We start from the raw sequence: 14,168 nt of genomic DNA, 5'->3' as shown, positions 1-14,168 counted from the left end.
AGGTGCCCCAGCCCAGGGCAGGGCTGAGCAGGGAGCTCCCAGCCCCTCAGCCCCAGCTCCAGCCCCCAATCCCGCTGGCAGGGGCAGCAGGGCTGTCCTGGGGGGACACTCACCCAGCAGCCACGTCCCCCCCGCTGTCCCCCAGCAGCCCGGCCAGCCCCAGCAGCACGAGCAGCCTCCTGAAGGGGCAGAGAGCCCAGGGCGCTCAGCAGACCTGTAAAGGAGCACAGAGGTCAGAAGCTTGGTGTGTCCCCCACGGCCCTCCCAAGCCCCTGGTGAAGCCCCCGGCAGGTGCTGCGCTGATTTCCAGGGCTCGGCTGCTCCTTTCCCACAGCGGAGCCGTGGATCGTGCCCCAGCTCAGACCCAGCCCACCCTGTCCCCAGAGGCCACCAGCAGCTCACCTGGTGTGCCTGGGCAGGGCAGTGTCCCCGGTCCCCTCCGGGCTCGGCCATCCCGGGCTGGGCTCGGCATCCTCGTGTGCTGCTCCCCTCTGGGGACACTGGGGACAGCTCTGGGCCAGGAGCAGAGCCCTGGGACAGCTCTGGGGACAGGAGCGGAGCCCGGGGACAGCTCTGGGACAGGTCTGGGGACAGGAGCAGAGCCCGGGGACAGCTCTGGGGACAGGTCTGGGGCAGGAGCAGAGCCCGGGACAGCTCTGGGGACAGCTCTGGGACAGGAGCAGAGCCCGGGGACGCTCTGGGGACAGGAGCAGAGCCCAGAGCAGCTCGGGGACAGCTCTTTGGGCAGGGGCTGGGCTGTGGTCCCGGCTCAGCACGGCAGGAGGAGAGAGCTCGGGTGGCCAGGAGCCAGCTCAGGTTCCTGTGCATGCGCTGAAGGCGCTGCCTTCCCCAAACCCCCCTTCTCTCCTCCTGCTGCAGGGCTGGGGCCATGGCTCAGCCCCCTCCATCCCCTGCTGTCCCAGGGGACACTCCTGTCCCTCCCTGGGCGTCCCCAGCCCAGCAGCAGCTGTGGCTGCCTCGCCCCCGGAGCCGTTCCCCACCTGCTGCCCCCTTTCCCCTCCCCTCCCGGCCACACGAGGAGCCCCAGGAGCTGCCGGGGGCTGCGGCTCCAGCCAGCCCTGACCACGTCTGCCAGTCCTCCGGGGCAAAACTTCCTAAAGTGGGGAAAACCAGGAGGAGCCTGGAGCTGCTTTTGCACCCCCACACCTCCAGCCAAGGGCCTGCCAGCTGTGCCAGGAAGGACAGGGGAGGGACAGGGGAGGGCAGATGAGGACAGGGGAAGGACAGATAGGGACAGGTGAGGGACAGGAAGGACAGGGGAGGGCTGGGGACCACACCCGCAGCTCCCCCAGGGAACAGCCCCACCTCCCCAGGTGGGGTTTTTCCTGCCTGAGAACAAGGGGAGGAGCAGAGGTCAGGCTGCAGCTCTCAGCTGCCTCCGGATCCTCCAGGTGATTTCTTGCTGCTTTAAAGGGAGTTTCTGGCCCGTGGCTGGGCCGTGTTGGGACAGGAGATGGTTTTCAGTGCAGAGCTCTGGTGGAACAGGAATCCCTCAGGCTGCTGCATCCCCTCATCCTCCTCTGCCCCTGTTCCGAACCCCAGGCAGCCGAGCAGAGTGGAGAAGCTGTCCCATGGAATAAGGCTTTTATTCCCTACTTCCCCACCCCTGACAGACACAGCTCGGTGCTCCGAGCACCGATGAATTGTTAATGCTGTTTAACCGAAGAAAGTGCCATGAATGTTTCATGTCCTGCAGGCTGAGGGTTTGCTCTCCTCCGAGTGACACCAGGTGTGCTGTGGCACAAACGCACCCTGCGCTGGGCAGCTGCTGGGAGAACAGGGGGAGGTTGGGGTCGGTTTGCATTTTTCTCTCCAAGCCCCGTCTCATTTGGAGTTTAGGGCAGAAAGGCTGCGAATATCCCCGAGCTCACACCTCGTCAGCCTCTGACCCCTTCCCGGGCCTGTGCCGCACCCGGCGGCTCTGGAGCACGCAGAGGACTGTAGATGGTGCTGGAGCAGACTGTAGATGGTGCTGGGCACCGGTGGGAAAGGAAACAGCCCCGAACGCCGCTGAGCATCCTTTGGCAGCTCCTGTGGGCACGGAGGAGGAGAGGCACCCTCCAGGCCGCTGGAGCGGTTTCAGTCCTCTGCCCTCCCAGAACCAGGAGCTCAGCCTGCTCCGAGCGGAGATGAAACAGTTAAGGAGAGGTGTGAACTCAGGCAGCACAGCACCGAGGGCACGGGCTGCTCCTTGGGGCAGCGGGAACCGGGGCGGACCCCGAAAGGATCCACCGGGAGCGGGGGAAAAGGGCCGGGAGCATCCCCCGCCCGCTGCCTCTGCCCCGGGTCCCGCTGGGGTCCCCTTCCCAAAGGCATCCCGATGATGTCCCGAGCCCATGATGTCCCGTCCTCCCCCCGCAGAGAGGGCAGCGCAGGCAGAGCGCCTCCGAAGCCACACGGGCTCGGGCTGGGGAAGGCGAAGGCAGCAAAGCCTCCTCCTCCTCCTCCTCCTCCTCCTCCTCCTCCTCCTCCTCCTCTCCTCCTCCTGCCGCACCGAGGCCATTCCCTGCAGGGCTGGTGCCCAGAGCCAGGGATGGGCAAAACTGCTCCTCTCCTGCCTCAGAGGGCTGGAGAAACGTCCTGACCCCGCTGGTGCTGTGACTGTGGCTGGGGACACCTCGGTGCTCACCCGAGCATTGTCACCTGGCGCAGGTAGAGACAGGACGCGCTGTCCCTCTGTGGGTGTTTCTGCCGAGCAGGGACAGCCAGGACAGCGCTGGGCCCCGCTCCTCATCCATCAGGCCGGTAAATGGGGAATTTAAGGATGGCAGGGATGAAATGTTTTCATTCTCTGTACCATGTTCCAGCACAAAGATATCCCAAGGGATTTATTCTCGGGAACGAGTCAGAGAAGAATAACTGTTCAAGAGACATTCATTCTGTGCTCTTTTTCCCCAATTCCAGTTCGTTTGTCACTTGCCAGCCGGAGCTGTGCCCTTGCGAGTTGCTTCTCCCCGGATCCTCCCCCCAGCCATAAAACAGGTGCTGGGATGGATTTTCTCACTCCGCAAAGGTCCTGGATGCTCCTGAGCTGCACCTCCAGCAGATTCTCTCCCTCTAACCCCTGCCCTGCTCTCCTCCAGGCCTCTTCCTCCCAGGATCTCCCCCCAGCCATAAAAAATGTGCTGGGTCTGGTGGGGTTTTATTTCACTCCCTGCTCCTGGAGGGGACACTGAAATCCACGCCAGGGGCAGCAGGAATTTCCCTGTCTGGTTGTTTCTGGAGAAGAGTCGCCTTTGGGGACACATCCCCGGCCGGGCCTGCGGCTCCTCGAGGCATCAGACGAGTTACAATCTCGGTCCTGCCAGAAATGATCCCCCCGGGAAGATCGAGGGGTCTCTGGGCTGTGTTTAGAGGCCGCTAAACACCCGATAAAGTGAACTCTGCTATCCCTGGAAACCTGTCTTTGCTCAGCTCAGCGAGGAGAAGAGCCCAGGAGCAGGTGGATATTCCCACCAGCCTTTGCTCCGAGATATTCCAGTGAGAGGTCACTAAATGGGACAGAAATGAGTGTTTCCCGGCCAGCAGCAGCGTTTTTCCTGCTCTCAGTCCCAGTTTCCTGAGCGCTGACTTTGTTCCCCTCTGCAGCACAAAGCCCTGGCCAGCGCTGCTCACCAAACCCACCTGCCTGCCGCCTCCCCGGCACAGCCTCGTTATGGATCCTAATTAAATAATTACCATTTTCCTTCGGGGTAATTACAGCCACCGCTTATGTAAATAAATACGCTGCCTGCAATTACAAAGTTATGGGGAGCTGTTAGAGAAAGAAAGATTCTGTTCAAGGGAAAATCACTTTGGGGAGCTCCTGGCCAGGCCCAAACCTCCCCATCATCACTCTGCCTCATCCTCCTCACCCCCTGACACCTCCCTGAGCGCCAGGAATTCCCTTCCCACCTGGAATTCTCTGCCTTTCTCCAGGCTGCAAAGCCAACCCCCTTTAATGCATCTTGACAGGGAAATACTCCCCTTGTGCCAGCGTTTGTCAGCAGCGTTCAGGGGAGGAAAGGTCCCAAAGAGCTTCTCCTGCAGCTTTCTCATTTATTTCCTCCACATTTCTTCTTTATTTCCTCCCATAAATTCACTCGGGGGAGTTACTCAGCATTTTAAAGCAGCGGCCTCGATATCTCCCTGAAGGATCACCTAAAGCTAAAAAAAAAAAGAAAGAAAAAAATATTACTTCCAGGTTTCTCTTTCTGTTCCATTTCTGCAGCAGTTTGGGGCACGCAGCTTCCTGCAGCTCGGGGATGCTCAGCTTTGCGAAAAAAAGGGGGAAAAGGGGAAAAAAAACCCAAAGGGATTTAATTTAGGAAGAGGCTGAATGGGAGAACAACGATGCTGAGCCCTGGGGACCCGCGGGGTCGTGTCACCCCCTGGGCCCAGCAGAGATTTTGTGGGTGCTAAGAAGGTGTTTGGACTAACAGAGTTGCCATCTGGGATTCAAAAATAGCCACAGATTTTAGGGGGACCTGGCAATCCTAATATATTTATTTCTTTTTTTTTTTTTTTTTTTTTTTTTTCTTTATTTTTAAATTTTTATTTTTTTTTTCCTTTTCTCTACCAGGCAGCCCCAAAGACACCTCGCTAACACTCCTGTGATTGAACTGGCTGAAGTCCTCCGAGTCATAATTCGGTTTTTCCAGCTCTTTGAGCTCCGCGGAGGTTCCAGGCGGTGACTCAGCCCCGCTCGCTCCAGCCGCGTTTGCGCTGCTGATCATTTATCTCATTATCTCCTTAATAATAAGGAGATAATTATCTCATTAATAACGCTAATAACGGGGGTTGTTTTGGCTGCTGTAACCCCCCGAGCAGCAGACCCTCACCACGTCCCTCTCTCGCTGAAGTTTTAAGAAGAAGTCACCAATAAATCCCCTCACTGGGGAGAAACCTCCGAGTCCGAGCCCCAAAATCGATTTCTCAGTTTCTGTGTTTCGGAAACTGATTGACAGCTGTCAATCACAACCCATGCTAGAACTTCCTTAGGAAAAAGACTTTTCACCTTCATGCTAAACCAGCACATCTTTCCACCCCTCGGCTCTGGAAAACACAGGCTTAAAATCATTATCCAAATTCCGTACAACATACATCTCCAATCTACTTAAACAATAAACTATTTCACCCTTAGATATTCTACTACAGTTATCCTTAACTCATTACTAATTCTTGCTTCGCCTTTAAAATTCTCCTATTCCATCTCATTTTATAACTCTTCCCAAATTTTAATCTCAATTCGTTCGCCTCAACCGGGCAGAAACACCAATTAATGTCGTGGTTTTAATTTTAATTCCAGTAATTTAATGTAATTGGTTCCCCGGCCAATGCACCATTTGTGTCATCACCAGGAGACGCTTCACACGTGGGGGAAAAAAAAAAAATAAATAAAAAATCGTTTTTCTTAACACCGAGGAAATATTTTTTGCTTTTCTCCTGTGCCGGGTGGTGACTCAGCGCCGTGTTTGAGGCGAGGAAAGGAACATCACGGTTCTGTCTCTGTGGCCCTGGAGCTGCTCCTTCCCCGGGATTTGGGGATTTGGGGAGGAGGGATTTTGGGAACCCCTTTGGCAGCGGGTCCGTGTGTGACCGCGGGAGGATTTGTCAATCCACGGGGATAAAAGGTTGGGGAGGTTTGATATGTTCCCTGCAGCTTTTCCATCCCCGGAGCCGCGGGGAGAGGGCAGCAGCTGCTCTTCCAGGGATGTTGTTCTTGCTATCCCCTCTGGGAAAAGAAATACAATTAAAAAAAAAATAAATAAAAAAGAAGAAATAAAAGAATTTTTTTTTAAATCTATAAAATAGAATAAGTAAAATCAATAAAATTTTGAAAAAATAAATTAAAAATAAAATAAAGAAAAAAATTTATTTTTTAAAAAATCAATAAAATAAGTAAAATAAGTAAAATAAACGCAATAAATATAAAATAGAAAAGAGAATGCAATATGATAAAATTTAACAAAGTAAAGACTAAAATATATAAAACAAAATAAATATAAACTAAATTAAAATAAAGAAAATATAAAATAAACCAAAATAAAATAAAATAAAATAAAATAGGCATTTCCAAGAGGCCCAAAGCCGCAGCTCACAGGGGTTTCACCACCAGAGGGGATCAGGAGGCCCCATTCCCCTGTCCCCTGTCCCCTGTCCCCTGTCCTGCCCTCCCACCCCCAGGGCTTTACCACTCTCCAGTTTTCCCTTTAAAATCAAATTTGCTGCCCCTGGGCAAGGCTTGGGGGCTTTAGTGCTGATTATTTCCCCCTCTAATGCTGATTTCCCCCTTTAGTGCTGATTTCCCCCTTTAGTGCTGATTTCCCCTTTAATGATGATTCCCCCCTTTAGTGCTGATTTCCCCCTTTAATGCTGATTTCCCCCCCTTTAATGCTGATTTCCCCCCTTTAGTGCTGATTTCCCCCCTTTAGTGCTGATTTCCCCCCCTTTGATGCTGATTTCCCCCTTTAGTGCTGATTTCCCCCTGCAGCTAAAGCCGAATTCTTCCCTTTCCCGCACGGGATGAGCTTTTTCACCCCCTGGGCCCTTTGGCATCTCCTCAGGAGCCACTTTTGGAGGATTTGTGTCCCCAGCAGCGCCCAGCTCCCATCGAGAGAACAATCCCAGCCCGCAGAGCTCCTGCCAGCCCCTCCTCAGAGCAGCTTCCTCATTTCAGAGGTGAGGAGCTAATGAGTCATTAAAGACAAACAAGAAACAAGAGAAAGCGTTTGACTTAGCACTTCTCCTTCTCCCAAAAAAATTAAAAAAATCCTGCAACTGCAGAATTTTAAGCAGAGCGAGCCAGAGCAATTTTAATAATATCAAGCTTAAATTGACAGCGAAAAGGGTGAATACAAAAGAGTAACAAAAACCCAAATATATATAAACCATAAGGCTTTGTCAAAAGAATGTGATTAAGCTTCCAGAGTTATACATCGAATATTTAGGCAGTGCTGGGAGCGAGGGGTTTTTCCTCCCTCCCGTGCACCGAGAAAAAGCTGCAGGAATTTATCCACGGGGCCTCGGTGCTGCTCGGATTTCTGTGCCCAGCCCCGGTGGCACAGCCTGGGCACGGGTGGCATCACAATTGTCACCTTCTCCCGGCCGAGAAAGGAGGAGCTGGTGCCCAGGGGTGAGAGCAGAGCCCAGCCCCGGGCTGTTCTCCCTCAGCCTCGGGTACAAAGTGCGGATTTACAGGGAAAATGAACACGAAGTTTCACTGCTCAGATAAACCTAAAGGCCCCCGAGAGTGTCTCCTGTGTTAATTCCCGTTGTTCCAGCCGTGAGGAGCAGGACCAGGGCTGGAATTCAGCAGCAGGGGGATGCTGAGGGGCAGCAGCTCCCCAAAGGGCCCTGGGGATGGAGTTTTGGTCCTCCCCAGGCTCAGCTCTGCCCTTTGCCCAGCTGGACAGAGCTGGCCGCATCTCCAGAGCATCACCGCACCGAAAGGAGCCTTTTAGCCTCGGATTTAGAGCAAACCTCGGCGTTTCCCAGCCATCAGCTCCTCCGCAGCCCTGGAGCTGCGGCCCTGAAATGTGTCTATTGATCCCGGCGGGTTAATGATGGAGCTGCTGGGAACCGCTGTGAGAACAGCTCCTGCCGTGCCTCTGTCCCTCCTCTGCAGGTGTCACTGCTGCAGGTGTCACTGCTCTGCAGGTGTCACTCCTGTGCAGGTGTCACTGCTCTGCCGGTGTCACTGCTGCAGGTGTCACTCCTGTGCAGGTGTCACTCCTGTGCAGGTGTCACTCCTCTGCAGGTGTCACTCCTGTGCAGGTGTCACTGCTCTGCCGGTGTCCCTCCTCTGCAGGTGTCACTCCTGTGCAGGTGTCACTGCTCTGCAGGTGTCACTCCTCTGCAGGTGTCACTCCTGTGCAGGTGTCACTGCTCTGCAGGTGTCACTGCTCTGCAGGTGTCACTGCTCTGCAGGTGTCCCTCCTCTGCTGGTGTCACTCCTGTGCCGGTGTCACTCCTGTGCCGGTGTCACTCCTGTGCAGGTGTCACTGCTCTGCACCTTGCAGAAAGTGTCACCTCGTGTTTGAACCCTGAACAGCTTCGCAGCTCTTTTGGTTGGTTGTTTAAAGAACGGTGGAGGGATGAAAGGTGTACCTGTCCCCTCCTCCTTCAAAGTGTCACCTTCTACCTCACTTTGAGGTGACACCGCCCTGCGGGACTCGGGGGTGGCAAGAGAGCAACTGAGATTTAGCAAATAAATGCTAAATAATTAAGGATATGACTCCCACAGCGCTGATTTTTTTTTTTTTCACTGTCACATAAACAACAGCAACAGCAACAATAATAACAGGCCAATATTGCCAGGTACCAGGGGGATTAAACATCAAATTAATACTTAGCAAGGTAAGGATTAAGCAAAAATAACAGCTTTATGATTAGAGCCTGAAACTGCCGCTGATAATGACTGATTATGCTCCTGCAGAGGAAGAATTACAAGTACTTAAGGACAAATAACCCTCCCGAAGTCGCTGGCAGAAGCACAGACATAAATCGTCTGTGTAATGGGGCTGGAGCTGCGTGGACAGAGCAGGGAGGTGAGGGAGGATGTGAGTGCTTTCCAAGAGATAAAACACTTGCTTGTCTCCATGTCACCAAAGTGCCGGGGAGGAGCTAAACTGAGAAAAGAAGGATAAAAAAAAACCAACAAAACCATCATCTTCTCAAGTCCTCTCTGCGTGGGGTTTGCAGCCCTCGTGGCAGAGCCCTTGTTTATGCGAAATGATTTAATCTGGCGCTCGGCAGAGTCTGGCTGCAGTTTCCAGACCATTAGGTTGGTGTTTCTGGAGCTCCTCTGGGCTCCTCTCCCCGGGTGGGCATCATCGGGGTTGTTTTCTCCCAGCCTGGACACGGAAACAAGGCAGAGGCAGCAAACCTGTCCTGGTGGGTGAGGCTGGGAATGGGGACAGAGACAGTCCTGGGGAGAATCCCCACTCCCTGTGAGGTTAGAGACACAGAGCAACTCCTGGAAGAGCTTTCCACTGGGAAAAAACCCAGATCAGAGCTGGGAATGGGGATAGAGACAGTCCTGGGGAGAATCCCCACTGACTGTGAGGTGAGAGACACACAGAAACTCCTGGAAAAGCCTTCTACTGGGAAAAACCCAGATGAGAGCTGGGAATGGGGAAGGACCCAGCTCTGGGCTGGGAGCAGTGACAGGGAGGAGGGTGAGGGTGGAACTGCTGTGACCAAGGCACCAACTCCTCTCTCCTTGCAGGATGTCCCACCCCACGCCCAAATGTCCCATTCCATCACAAACCCTCCTGCTGGAAGCACCGCTGGCTCCCGGGAATCCCAGCCCAGCCCCTCAGGCTGCCCACCACAAAGCAAATGAAAACCCAGAGTCCCGATTGTGCCGTTCCCTTGTGTCAGTGTGCAATTCCCGGCGGTGCTGCCGCAGCAGACGTGCCTTTGCCTGGGCTCGACCCTCCCAAAGGGACATTCCTGAGCACACACGGTGATGGGCAGGGCTCTCATCACTTCTCCCTCACTGGAGTTATTCCAGAGCCATCTGGACACAGTCCTGGGCTCTGGGGTGAGCGGGGAGGTGGCACCAGGCGCTCTCTTCCAGCCTGACCCTTCCCGGGATCCTTTCAGCTGGGGTAATAACATTTTCTCTAATGAGCAGAATTTTCTGGGCCATTATCACAGAAAACCAAAAAACCCTGTTGTACATCTGTGTGTTCGCAGGAGAACCTGAGGAGGGGAAAAAAATCACAAAGACTTAACCAATTAAAAACGCAATTTCATGGGATGATGGCGCAGGAACACATCTGGAAATGGATGAGACTTGAGCACATTAAAGGGAAATCAGAGGAACGTGTGACGTGTGTGTGCCACATCCTGCCACTTCACCAGCACGGGGAGGATTTATTGTCGTCTCCTCTGGCTGCAGTCAGTCTGGGCTCAGCCCCCTGCTCTGGGCTCTCCGAGGAAAAGAAATGCTGAAAAGAAACCTTTGGCACCGCTGGAGTGGGCAGAGCTGCAGAAGATTCGGGAAATGGCCCGTCCAAAGGAAGGCTCCTGCGGGAGCTGCAGCCCCGGGCACGAGCACAGCCCAGGCGGGAGGTTCGTTAAAAGCTGCTGACTAATTGCAGATTAATAAGGCGAGGGAAGCTGTGGTGGCTCCTCAGCGCTCCTCCTCATTGCCCCTCCATCTGTCTGCAGGCAAACCCCAGTGAGATGTTCCCTGGGGTGCAGCAGGCTCTGGGATCGAGATGGAAACCACGGAAAGCACAAAGACACCAACACCAAATCCCCGAGGGAACAACGAGGTCACTGGGGGCGTTTGAGGGTCTCTGGCTGCAGGTGACACCGAGCAAAGCCCCGGGGTTCAGAAGGCACTGCTGCACACAGGAGGGATGCTCGTGGCTCTGATGGGGTCCAAGCCCTTTGTGCCGGGGTGCCAAGAGGATTTTGGATCTGCAGCAGCCTGGGAGGGCCAGAGCTGGATGGAATTGGGGTGCCAAGGCAATAACTGTGGTGTCAAGGCAATAACTGCCCTACCAAGACAATAACATGGTGCCAAGGCAATAATTGCCCCACCAAGGCAATAACATGGTGCCAAGGCAATAATTGCCCCACCAAGGCAATAACATGGTGCCAAGGCAATAATTGCCCCACCAAGGCAATAACATGGTGCCAAGGCAATAATTGCCCCACCAAGGCAATAACATGGTGCCAAGGCAATAACTGTGGTGCCAGGGCAGGGAGAGGAGCTCCAGGCCAGGCTGGTGAGGAGGAAAAGCTCTCTCTCCGTTTGCTGGTCCCTCCCAGCTCCGGGATTTTCCAGCTTTTGCTGCAGGCACATTTCATCTCCCCTCTGGCTGATTTACTGCACCAGGGACAGTCTGGCCGTGGGGTTCGGCTCGTCTGGCTCCAGCTGGCTGCTGCCCCTTGGAGAACATCCCTCAGACCTGTCCCTGTCCCCCGGCCTCCTGCCGAGCCCTTCCTGCCCCCTCTCAGAGCTGCTTTTCGCCGTGCTGGCCCTGCCCGGGGGAGGAGGGCAGAGGGGCTCTGATGGATGGGCTCTGCCTGCAGGACTGCTCCCAAACCACCCCGAACCCGACACAAAGCCAGCCCGGGGGGCTCTGATTCACGGCCCCCAGAGGCCTCCAGGAGCACCTCTCCCACTCAGCTCATCCAATGAACGGAGAAGGAATTAAGGCTCCAATTAATCTTCTCCTCTCCCCTCCCCGAGGCTCTGAACTGATGCTGAACTGGTCCCCAGCGATTTGCCAGCAGGGAGAGGGACACAAGCTGGGAGAGGAGGCAGCCCAGATGTTTTGCCTGAACATCAACAAGGAGTCAAAGAGAAAAAAATCCAGGTTGTGACTGAACAAAACAGGGTTTTTTTGGTTGATTATTTACTCACTGTAACATTATATTTTATCAGGACCAACACCTCTGACATTCACCTGTGACCTCAAAATAATCAAAGAAAGCCCAGGTGAGGGAGAAGGAAGGTCAGTGGTGCCTGAGAGAACACCAAGATGTGATGCCCAGAGAGGGGCAGAAAGTTTGGCCAAAATCCCCAAACATCACTTTCACTGGGTGTGAAAATGGTGCTGAGCCCCCCTCACCTGAAATCATGGGATATCTCCTGGAATATCTCCTGGAGTATCTCCTGGAGTATCTCCTGGAATATCTCCTGGGCCCTGGATGGTTTCCCAGCCCAGGGCTCTGTGCTGGATTTGGGCAGGGGGTTATACAAATAATGGGGGTTTTTATACAATAATGGGGTTTTTCTCGGTGGATCAATCAGGGGACAGTCGGTTTGATTCGCTGCTGGGCCGCCAAAGGCAGTGAAAAAGAAGTGAGAGGAAGCAGAGACTGGGCTGTGTCAGCCGGGTTAATGAGGTTAATGAGCTCTCGGAGCGGCAGAGGGCTTCAGCAGGGCGGATTTCCATGGGGAGGGAATGGTGCTGCCAGTGCCACGGCAGTGAGGGAGTGGAGTTAATCCGAGCCCGCGGGGCTCAGGGTCTCCCCGTAAGGATTCGATTTCTTCGATCTTTGTCAGCAGCGGGGATGGATTTTATTAAAAATGATGCAGAGCAAAAGCCCTTTTCCTCGTCTGCTGCAGCTGCATCCAGCCGGGCTGTGTGAAAACAACTCCTGGGCCCTGGAAATGCCCTGCTGGAACTTCGCTTTTGCTGTTTGTACCAGTTTGGGCTGCATTAGCCAGAAACCCTTGAACGACAGTTCTCCCTCCCCACTCCTGGATTACCCTGGATAATCTGAATGTTTTCAAGCTGAGAAATAAAGTGACCAAGATAAAGATCCCTCCAGGAGCCCGAGAGCTGAGCTCTGCCCTGGGGATGGCTGCTCTTTCATTGCTTCGCAGATATAAAGGATGTTTTCCTTATCTCATGACCTCTGTGTGCCCAGCAAGAGGAAGCTCAGTCCTTGTGCTCTTGAGCTGGAAGTGAAAAGAAGGTTCCCAGAAGAGCTCCCAGCAATTCCTCCCCTCCCAAGAGGCAGCATCCCCATGCAGCTGGGTGAAGAGTTCTCCCTCCTGCCTACACAGCCAGGTAAACGTGGGCTGCCAATTAAAGTCCGGATTTCAAACTCTAAACGAGTTTGCCTTTGATTGCCGTGCGTCAGTCGCAGAGCAAATCATGTTTATTCATGACTGTGCCTCCCAACCCGCCCGGCTCAGGGGGAGCTGGTGCTCCCTCCACATCCAGAGCAGCTCCTGATTCCTGGGCAGCAGCCCGAGGTTCCCCTGGGGAGCTGAAGGCAGCCAGTCTCGGTGTGGCACTGCAGAGATCCCGGCCGGCCTGGAGGTTCCTGCCCATGGCCAGGGCTGGGATTGGATGGATTTAAGGTGCTTCCATCCCAAACCATTCTCTGATTCACCCCCCTCGTGCCCCCGGCCGCCAGGCTGTGGGATGGTGGGGAAGGGCTCAGCTCATCCTGCTCTCCCCATTCCCTCTCTTTATCCTCCCCTGAAAGGGAGATGGTTCCAGAGGAGCTCACACAGCCCAGCCCCTGGGCATTTGCTCTTGATTCAGAAACACAACTGAATAACCCCGAGCTCTCCTGCACAGCCAATTTCCTTTCCCAGGCTGCTGGAACAACTGCTTGTGGAAATGACTCAGGGCAGCCCTGGGAAATGGCACCCTGGGCTGATCACTCTCTCGTCTTTCATTCATGTTTATAGATTTGGCTTCATTTCCTGGGCTGTTTTTCCATGTGTGTGTTTGTACCGAGGCCTGGACACCCCAATTAAAGTTGTTTTCCACGCCAAATCTCCCGAGGGTTGGGCAGAGACTCACCTTTCACTGATAATTTTTGCTCTGCTGCTCTTCACACGTTGGGCTGCACATCTGGACACTAAAACAACGCTCAGCAGCTCCCAAAGGTGAGGAGCAGAGGGCAGGATGGAGCACGGGGTGAGATCCAGGGATTTCTGCAGTATTCCTTTAGAGGCTGGTGTCAAACACAAAATAAACCCGGGTTGTGTGAGGAGAGCTGAGCTGCCCCTGCTGAGCTGTGCCTCACTCGCTGCTCTGGGAAAGCTGGAAATGGAACATCCTCAGGTGCCTGGAAACCTTCTCCGTCTCAGGAGCTCTCCCCAGGTGGAATCACATCCTGCAAGGGCTTTCACACATCCCTGATTTCATACAAATCTCAGTTGTCAGGAGGTTTCTGAGCCGTGGAGGTCAGTAGTGGCTCCCACTGGAGGGTTTCAGCCTGGTCTTGGTGCAGCCACAGAACCTGCTCCTTGTGAGGGGATGAACCTGGGGAGATTTATTTCCCCTAACCGAACCTCAGTCCTGATTCTCATTTTGTGAAATAGTCACTCTTTTGTGTGCAGGTCTGACCCAGTCCTTCACACCTCTACACGACTCTCAGGCAACGCCCAGCAGAAAATCCAGATTGTGCTCCGTTAACTCGCTATTTTGGAGAGCCAGAGGAACAAAAGACGTGTTTGGGTTTTGGTTTTATTTTGGCTTGAATCCTAATCCTCACTCTCCCAAGATGCACAGAGCCCATAATAACGAGATCTCACCTTTTATCCTCAAAAACTGGAGAAGAGATTGATCACTGGGGAGGTTTCTGAGCTGTCTGGCAACACCTGGAGAGATTTAGGGAAGTTTTATTGTGCTGTGACACAGAGAACCCCGATGCTGGGCTGGGAGCATCAGCACAGG

This window comes from Sylvia atricapilla, chromosome 23, assembly GCF_009819655.1.
Source record: "Sylvia atricapilla isolate bSylAtr1 chromosome 23, bSylAtr1.pri, whole genome shotgun sequence".
Classification (NCBI taxonomy): domain Eukaryota; kingdom Metazoa; phylum Chordata; class Aves; order Passeriformes; family Sylviidae; genus Sylvia; species Sylvia atricapilla.
Note: the sequence above shows the minus strand (reverse complement) of the source record.